We start from the raw sequence: 7,002 nt of genomic DNA, 5'->3' as shown, positions 1-7,002 counted from the left end.
CGAGGCCTTAACTCCAGTTTCTCAGGAAAAACAAAAAGGTGGTATAAGGAGGATGAACCGAGAGGACCTGAAGCTCACCCACCTGACATGCTGATGTTATTGCAACCAAAAAGGCATTTTTTAACATGAGAAGGTGCACTGGACATATGTGATTTGGTTCAAAAGGAGTACACATGAGGAAAGTGAGGACCAAATTTAAGTCCCACTGTGGCATCATAAAGGGCTTTGGCAGAAACATATGTTGCAAACCTTTAAGAAAATGCATTGCAGTGAGTGTTTAGAATAAGGGCAGCTGGTCTGGAAAATAGTAAAAGGTCAAAAAGGCTGACAAATAACCTTTAACAGTGCCCACAGCTAGTCCTAGTTGGGCCAATGACAAAACAAATAAATACTTCCAACAGTTTGACCTGCAAAGAATCCATTGCAAATAGCACACAAAACTGCAAATGTATCCCAGTACCCAGCATACACAGATATCATGAAATACGTCTGGTTGCTAGGATGACATCAACGACCTATGGTAGGAGATCAGAGGAGATTAACTGTTGTTTCTCAATCTCCACTCATGGAGGTGCAGGTTGCACGTACCCAGGTGAAAGACCCTGCCCTGCTGATGCACAGAAGATTCTCTCGAAGCAGCAGCCTAATTGGAGTACAAATGCTCAAGCCCAGAAGTTCTGCGTACCAAACTTTCCTGGCCCAATCTGAAGCCACTAGGATGACTTGACCCTGGTCATTCCTAACCTTCTTTAGGAGAGAAAGAAGTAGGAAGGCGTACTGGAGTCCTGTGCACCAATTTATACAAAATGCGAGGGAGAGTCTTCTTGGGAACTCCAGCATGCAAAAGAATGGACATTGCTCATTCTCAGCGGTGACAAAAAGATCAAGTCAGGGTTCTCCCCATTGTAGGTAGATGCCCTGCTCCACCTATGGGTGTAACTGCCATTTGTCCGCCGGGTGTGTCACTGGCTGAGGGCTTGGTTCGCCCGGGCGTTTAATGACCCTGCCAGGTGGTGTACCATCAGGAAAATCCCCATATCATTCAGCCAGTTCCAGAGTCGTGGAGTCTGCTGGGACATGACTCAGGACCTCAGCCTGTCTTCTCTGATGCGGTACCAAGTGGGGGTGATGTTAACTGTGAGAACCTGCATCAGCCTCCACTTGATAGAGGGCAAAAACACTTTTAATGCCAACCGAATCGCCTGCAACTCTAGCAAATTGGTGTAGAGGGGGTCTTTGTCAGAGACCAGAGTCCTCTGATTTCTACCTGTTTGAGACAACCTCCCGAACCAAGTAGTGATGCATCAGTCTCCGTTGTCGCACTGGTTGGGGTAGGGAGAGGTGCCAACACTGGTCCAATTGCAGTTTAGCTGCCATTACTGCATATCTTTTGCAATCTTCTCCGACACCTGGATGGAGTCCGATAGGTGCCCCTGATGCTGGGCCCTCTGAAACTTCAGATCCCATTGCAGAGCTTGCACTTGCCTTTAGCCATGGTCTGCAAGCAGGATACTGAAGATTTGCAGAAGAAGAATTCTCTGAAGCATCCCACTAAGATGCAGGACCGAGATTGAAACATCAGGATAATTTCACATATGTCCTGGACTCATTGGTCCGAAGGAAAGGCTCAAAAGAATAGTGCAATAAAGGGAATCTCTGCAAAGCAGTCAGGTGTGACTTAAGCAAGTTGAATGATTACCCCAGTGATTTCAAGAGGTCCACTGTTGTTTGGAGATGATCCACGACTGACTGTGGAGAGCCCATTATTAACAGCCAGTCATCAAGGTAGGTGAAGACTGGTACCCCTGACCTTTGAAGATGGACATAGACCACCACCATCACCTTTGTGAACACCCAAGGGGCATGGTGAACCTGAAAGGGAACACAGTCAAGACAACTAGTGCAGATTAGTTGGGAAACTGGCATTAGAGCAGGTGATAGAAATCAGCCACCACCCCAGCATGCATGTTTGTGCCAGATATAAGATTAAAAAGGCTAAACCAAGCTTTACTAGAGTACAATCTTTTGTAGATCTTTACGGCTGATTTTATGAAAAGAGTCCCCAGTGAGCCAGATTTATATTGCCAGCACTTGTTTGAGTACCTTTTCAGCAGCTGTTCAGCTCACAGGTTCTTTAAGAAGCCATCTCCAGGATGCACTTTACAAAGTTGCTCCCCTAGATCTGGAACAAGTAAATGTTAGGAATAGTTACTTATGACAGCTGGCATATATATATTCAAAGAAGTGTTACGGAGAAACCAGCACAGGGCACTAATCCAGGTAAGACTGATTATCTGATTTAACCATCCATACAAGCATTGTTAACCCACACCCTTCTTACACTTCATAGCATTCCATACACTAGGCATCAGCACATACCTTAAAAAACCACAGCTTCCATACACCATTCATCCCATGGAATCAACAAAGTAGCATACACACATCACCACACACATTCACCGTCAAATAAAAATAATATTAAAAGCATCATGACATTCCATACACTAGCAAACAATCCATAGCCTTCGGGGGAATCCTTGACACCTACTAACAAAGTCCTGACGCTCTCTGAGACCTGCTGTTAGAAACAGTACTTTTCATAGTATGTTCCAGTTGAAACTACTACTCACCTTCACAGGCATTCAAATCAATCAAGAAATACATTACTATTGTCAACATCACTGCTCCATCCAGTCTACACATTGCCTTCCCCTCCATCTAGCACACAATGGCATACAATCACTGTATATAAATTCCAAACACTGCCATCTTCTGCGCCTATTGCTCACTGTCTTCATGGTGTCAGACCAATATGGTTCTCGTTGGGCAATCAAACCAGGGTTCTGGATCCTAACCCATTATCCACCAACAAACTGCAGACAAATCTATTAAAATAAAAAAACTAACGGGCCTAGAGTATGGCTCAAGGCTCGGTCCACTGTGGGACAGCCCGGGGGCACCAAGTTGTCTGAAGGATAAATTGGCAGTCGCTCTAAAAACAGCTGGGTTTCTAGTCTGGGGAGATCTAGCTGTAAAGGGCTCACTCTTACCTTGGGCACTATTTAACGAAAAACTGGAGGAGGGCATGTCCCGATTTAAATACCTACAATTAGAGAGCTGGTCCCAGAAATTTACAAAACCGATAGGCTTGGGGAATACTCTGGAAGAACATTTGGTACAGAAGCCAGTAGGAAAGAAGGAAGTATTGTTCTTTTACTGGGCTATTGAAGAGGCCATAGATGGTGATTTCAGACTAGCCGAAGAGTTGTGGGGAGAATCTATCCCAGAGATAGATTGGGCAGATCTATGGAAAACTTCTTTTAACACCTTGTTTACAGTTTGAAAGCCAGCCTAGTTTAGAAGAAACCACTATTTTGCCACACATAGGGCCTACCTATCTCCAGCGAGACTTTCTAAAATGACTAAAGGCCCCCCTGTTAAGTGTAAAAAATGTGATATGGAAAATGCCCTAGACACACCCATGTTTTGGGCTTGCCCAGCCATTTCTGAATTCTGAGAGAAAGTCAGGAATACTCTAACGATCATTCTGGGATGTCCAGTACAAATCTCCCTTAGACTCATTATTTTTGGCATATCAAGTGGAATCACAGGTTCGAGCAGAGGTTTTTTTATTCTATGCCATTTTGCTGGCTAGACGGGAAATATGCAGGAGATGGGTAGAGGCCTTACCCCCCCACACATTCAGATTGGTTATCCTCCTTGTATAAAACCTCTAAGACTGATTTGGCCAGATTGAAAAATAGTAGGAAGAGAGCCATCTGGGACTGCCTGATAAATTGGACTCCAGTCTAAATAGCCACAAACCATTCTGTTCTAACAAGATTATCTGCATAACCCTAGATCCTATGATTAAGCCTCATGGGAAGCTCTCAGACTGTGCCGGGCCTTGCTGTGTCTTCTTGGTCCCCAGTTTCCATCTTGGGTGGGCCTTCAGCAACAGTCGTCGGTTTTTAGAAGAGAGCGCGACCACCCTCTCCTCGACAACAAGAAGTCAGCAACAGAAAGGAGGTTGGTTTACTACTGGTAGGCGGCGGCAGAGAGGCAGGGTTTCTACCTCAAAGGCCTACGTCTCATAATAGAGTAACAGTGGCAACCTCCTAATTTCCTAGCTGCCTGGGGTTGGAGGCGAATGAGGGGGAAAAAAACTGCAGACAAATCTATTTATGGTACCACTCCAAAAGTTAAGAGGCTTCCTCATTTTACTCTGTTATTCACTTTATCCCTCATCACTTCATATTGCTAGCACCACAGAAGGCACCATATTATCCATCAACACTTAGGAACAAGTTTGTCACTGGTGTCCTTCCCCTTCATACCTAATGCAGTGACTGATAAGGCTCTATTTACGTTTTTATCTTGTAAGATCACTTACCTCAAATACTTTTCTCCAATCTATTCCAGACTTCACATATAACTGAATAGCCTCCATGACTACTCAACTGAATTTTCCAACTTGGCCATTGGCCTCTGGATAACAAAACTGTACGAGAATATGTAATACCAGTAATATTTAGAAATGACCAAAAATGCTAATTTAAGGTGTCAGAACTTTTAGAGTGACTATTTGCTGAAGAAACTTAAACATATCCTTTCAGTATTCAGTAAGTTGGTTGTATAACCAAAACATACGAACCCAAAGCCATACAGAGTAATGCTCATATCTTGGGAAGTGAATGGAAATATTTGTATTTCTTTTATTTAGATACTCCTGGTTTATAATGTATTAACCACAGATTATAAAGTTGCATTTTTCTTAAATTACTACTTTTTAGTACTGAGAAGTCAAATAAGTATTCTAATTGTGCCATTTCTATTCCACATTCTGCTTTCCTTCTTTGAAAGATGTGTTCCTGGGGCCTCTTATGTTCCTACAGCCAAATATACCACAGAGCCATCCTCTGTTTACATATTTCTAGGTCACCTAAATATTGTATACTTTTAACAATAGCTTTTATTTCGGTGCCGGAAAACATGCGAATAGCACTCAATTTATAAAACAGCAAATATGCCCTGGGTTCTCTCTTGTGAGGTAAAATCTGATAAATATCCTTAAACCTTTTAAAACAATAAAAATCCTACCTTTTTCAAAGATTTAGAATCTCAATATTTGACTTCAAAAGTATTCTTTAATAATCTAGTTTTTACAATCCTGTACAGCAGTTTCAGTATGAAAACGGGACAATGTTAGCATACGGAATAGTGCTGCCTTATGCTTTGCAGCATTAATCAGATGTTTACAATGGACTGATTTCGGAGTTCTAGGGACTAAGAAAACAGGAAAGATTAAGGTTTGGAGACTATTTCAGCATTTCCACTAATAATATTTTTCAAAACCAGTATGGGCTCATAAACCAGGCAATTTGAAATAGAAAAGAAGGGAATCCCATTGCCCGTTCTGCTTCTGGATTTTCAGTCTCTAAATACTTAGGTGACCAAATGAAACTAATCAATTTACTTTCAAGTTAATAAAGAATGCAGAGAACAAAAACAATTATTGTTAAAGGAGTCTAACAGTTAGCCAGTTTGTCATCAGCCTATGTAATGTTAGCTTATAAACATTGATACTAGGATTCCAAAAATTAACTCCTGGATATGTTTTAGGTTGAGGGAGAGTTCTGTTAATTGCAGACCGTGAGGGAGAATGTCTCTTGAACTGCTAAACGAAAATACTTGTTTTCGTTTTCAATTCAATTTGTACTCTCTGTTTTTTTTATAATGCGGAATTTCATTGAAGAAAGATTTTATGGTGTGTTGTTTGGCAAAGTGCAATATCATCACTGTTAAATTTAACTGGGGAAAAGTGTACAATGGGTGCCGGATTCGCCATCTTCCAGTAAACCGCCAAAATGACGAACACAAGAGGAAAAAGGCGAGGAACGCGTTACATGTTCTCTAGACCATTTCGCAAACATGGAGTTCTACCTCTGGCGACCTACATGCGCATCTACAAGAAGGGGGACATGGTGGACATCAAGGGTATGGGAACAATTCAAGTGTTACCATGGCAAGACTGGAAGGATATTCATCGTCACCCAACATGCAGTGGGCATTATTGTAAACAAACAAGTCAAGGGCAAAATTCTTGCCAAGAGAATTAACCTGCGCATTGAACATATTAAGCATTCAAAAAGCAGAGACAGCTTTCTGAAGCGTGTCAAAGAGAATGAAAGGAGGAAGACAGAGGCCAAGGCGAAAGGCTTGTGGGTCGAAATGAAATGCCAGCCTGAAGCACCAAGAGCAGCGCACTTCGTTAGTACACTGGGCAAGGAACCCAAACTTTTGGAGCCAATTCCCTACGAGTTCATGGCGTAAATTTGTATTTACGAATAAAAGCAAATATTTTTGGGTGGACAAATACTGTACTGAATTAGTGTTGCCTGTCAGTATTAGGAACATCTGCAGCCAGTGAGTAAACTGTAGATTGGGAAAAGGGTGGAACGTTTGAAGGATGGGGAGTTGGAAACTGTGCGTCCATAACAACTAGAGCACAAACTTAAGTTCCAAGTCAGCTCACCATTTTCTGTCTGTGGTGAGCTCTTCTGGGGTATAGGAAGTAGTGATAATATTTAAGACCCTTTCTAGAGACTGCTATGGAGATTCTCCCACTTTCACCTGCGTTTGTACCTGTATTTGTTCCCTTATTTTGTTGTTTTTCAGTTTGTACTTGTTCCCTAATTTAGTTTTGTTTTCTTCCTTCCAGTTCCCCTCAGTTTGGGTCCTTACTTTTCTTTGCATTGGTTCTTATGTTTCTTGCCCTTAGTTGTGTCTTTGTTGATTGTGCTTTCCGCTTACACTTCATAACATTTTTATACTAAGCATACGCTATACACTTCATTTTCTTTGTGTCCAGTCTTTGCCTGGTATCTGGTCTTTCAACGGCTTGTCCTGGAACCATCCACTAGAGAAACTGGTATGACCTTCTTCCACTACTTACATCTTTATTTAACCTGTTTCCAGATTGTTACCCTTCCTAGCTGTTGC

At 42.1% G+C, this 7,002-nt stretch overlaps 1 pseudogene; it reads left to right on the top strand.

Annotated features, from left to right (window-relative positions):
- Positions 1-5,840: 5,840 nt before the first annotated feature.
- Positions 5,841-6,348, top strand: LOC147679479 (large ribosomal subunit protein eL21 pseudogene; annotated as a pseudogene).
- The last annotated feature ends 654 nt before the right edge of the window (positions 6,349-7,002 follow it).

The sequence above is a fragment of the Lissotriton vulgaris genome, chromosome 11 (assembly GCF_964263255.1).
Source record: "Lissotriton vulgaris chromosome 11, aLisVul1.2, whole genome shotgun sequence".
NCBI lineage: Eukaryota > Metazoa > Chordata > Amphibia > Caudata > Salamandridae > Lissotriton > Lissotriton vulgaris.
This window is presented reverse-complemented; position numbering and strand designations above follow the sequence as displayed.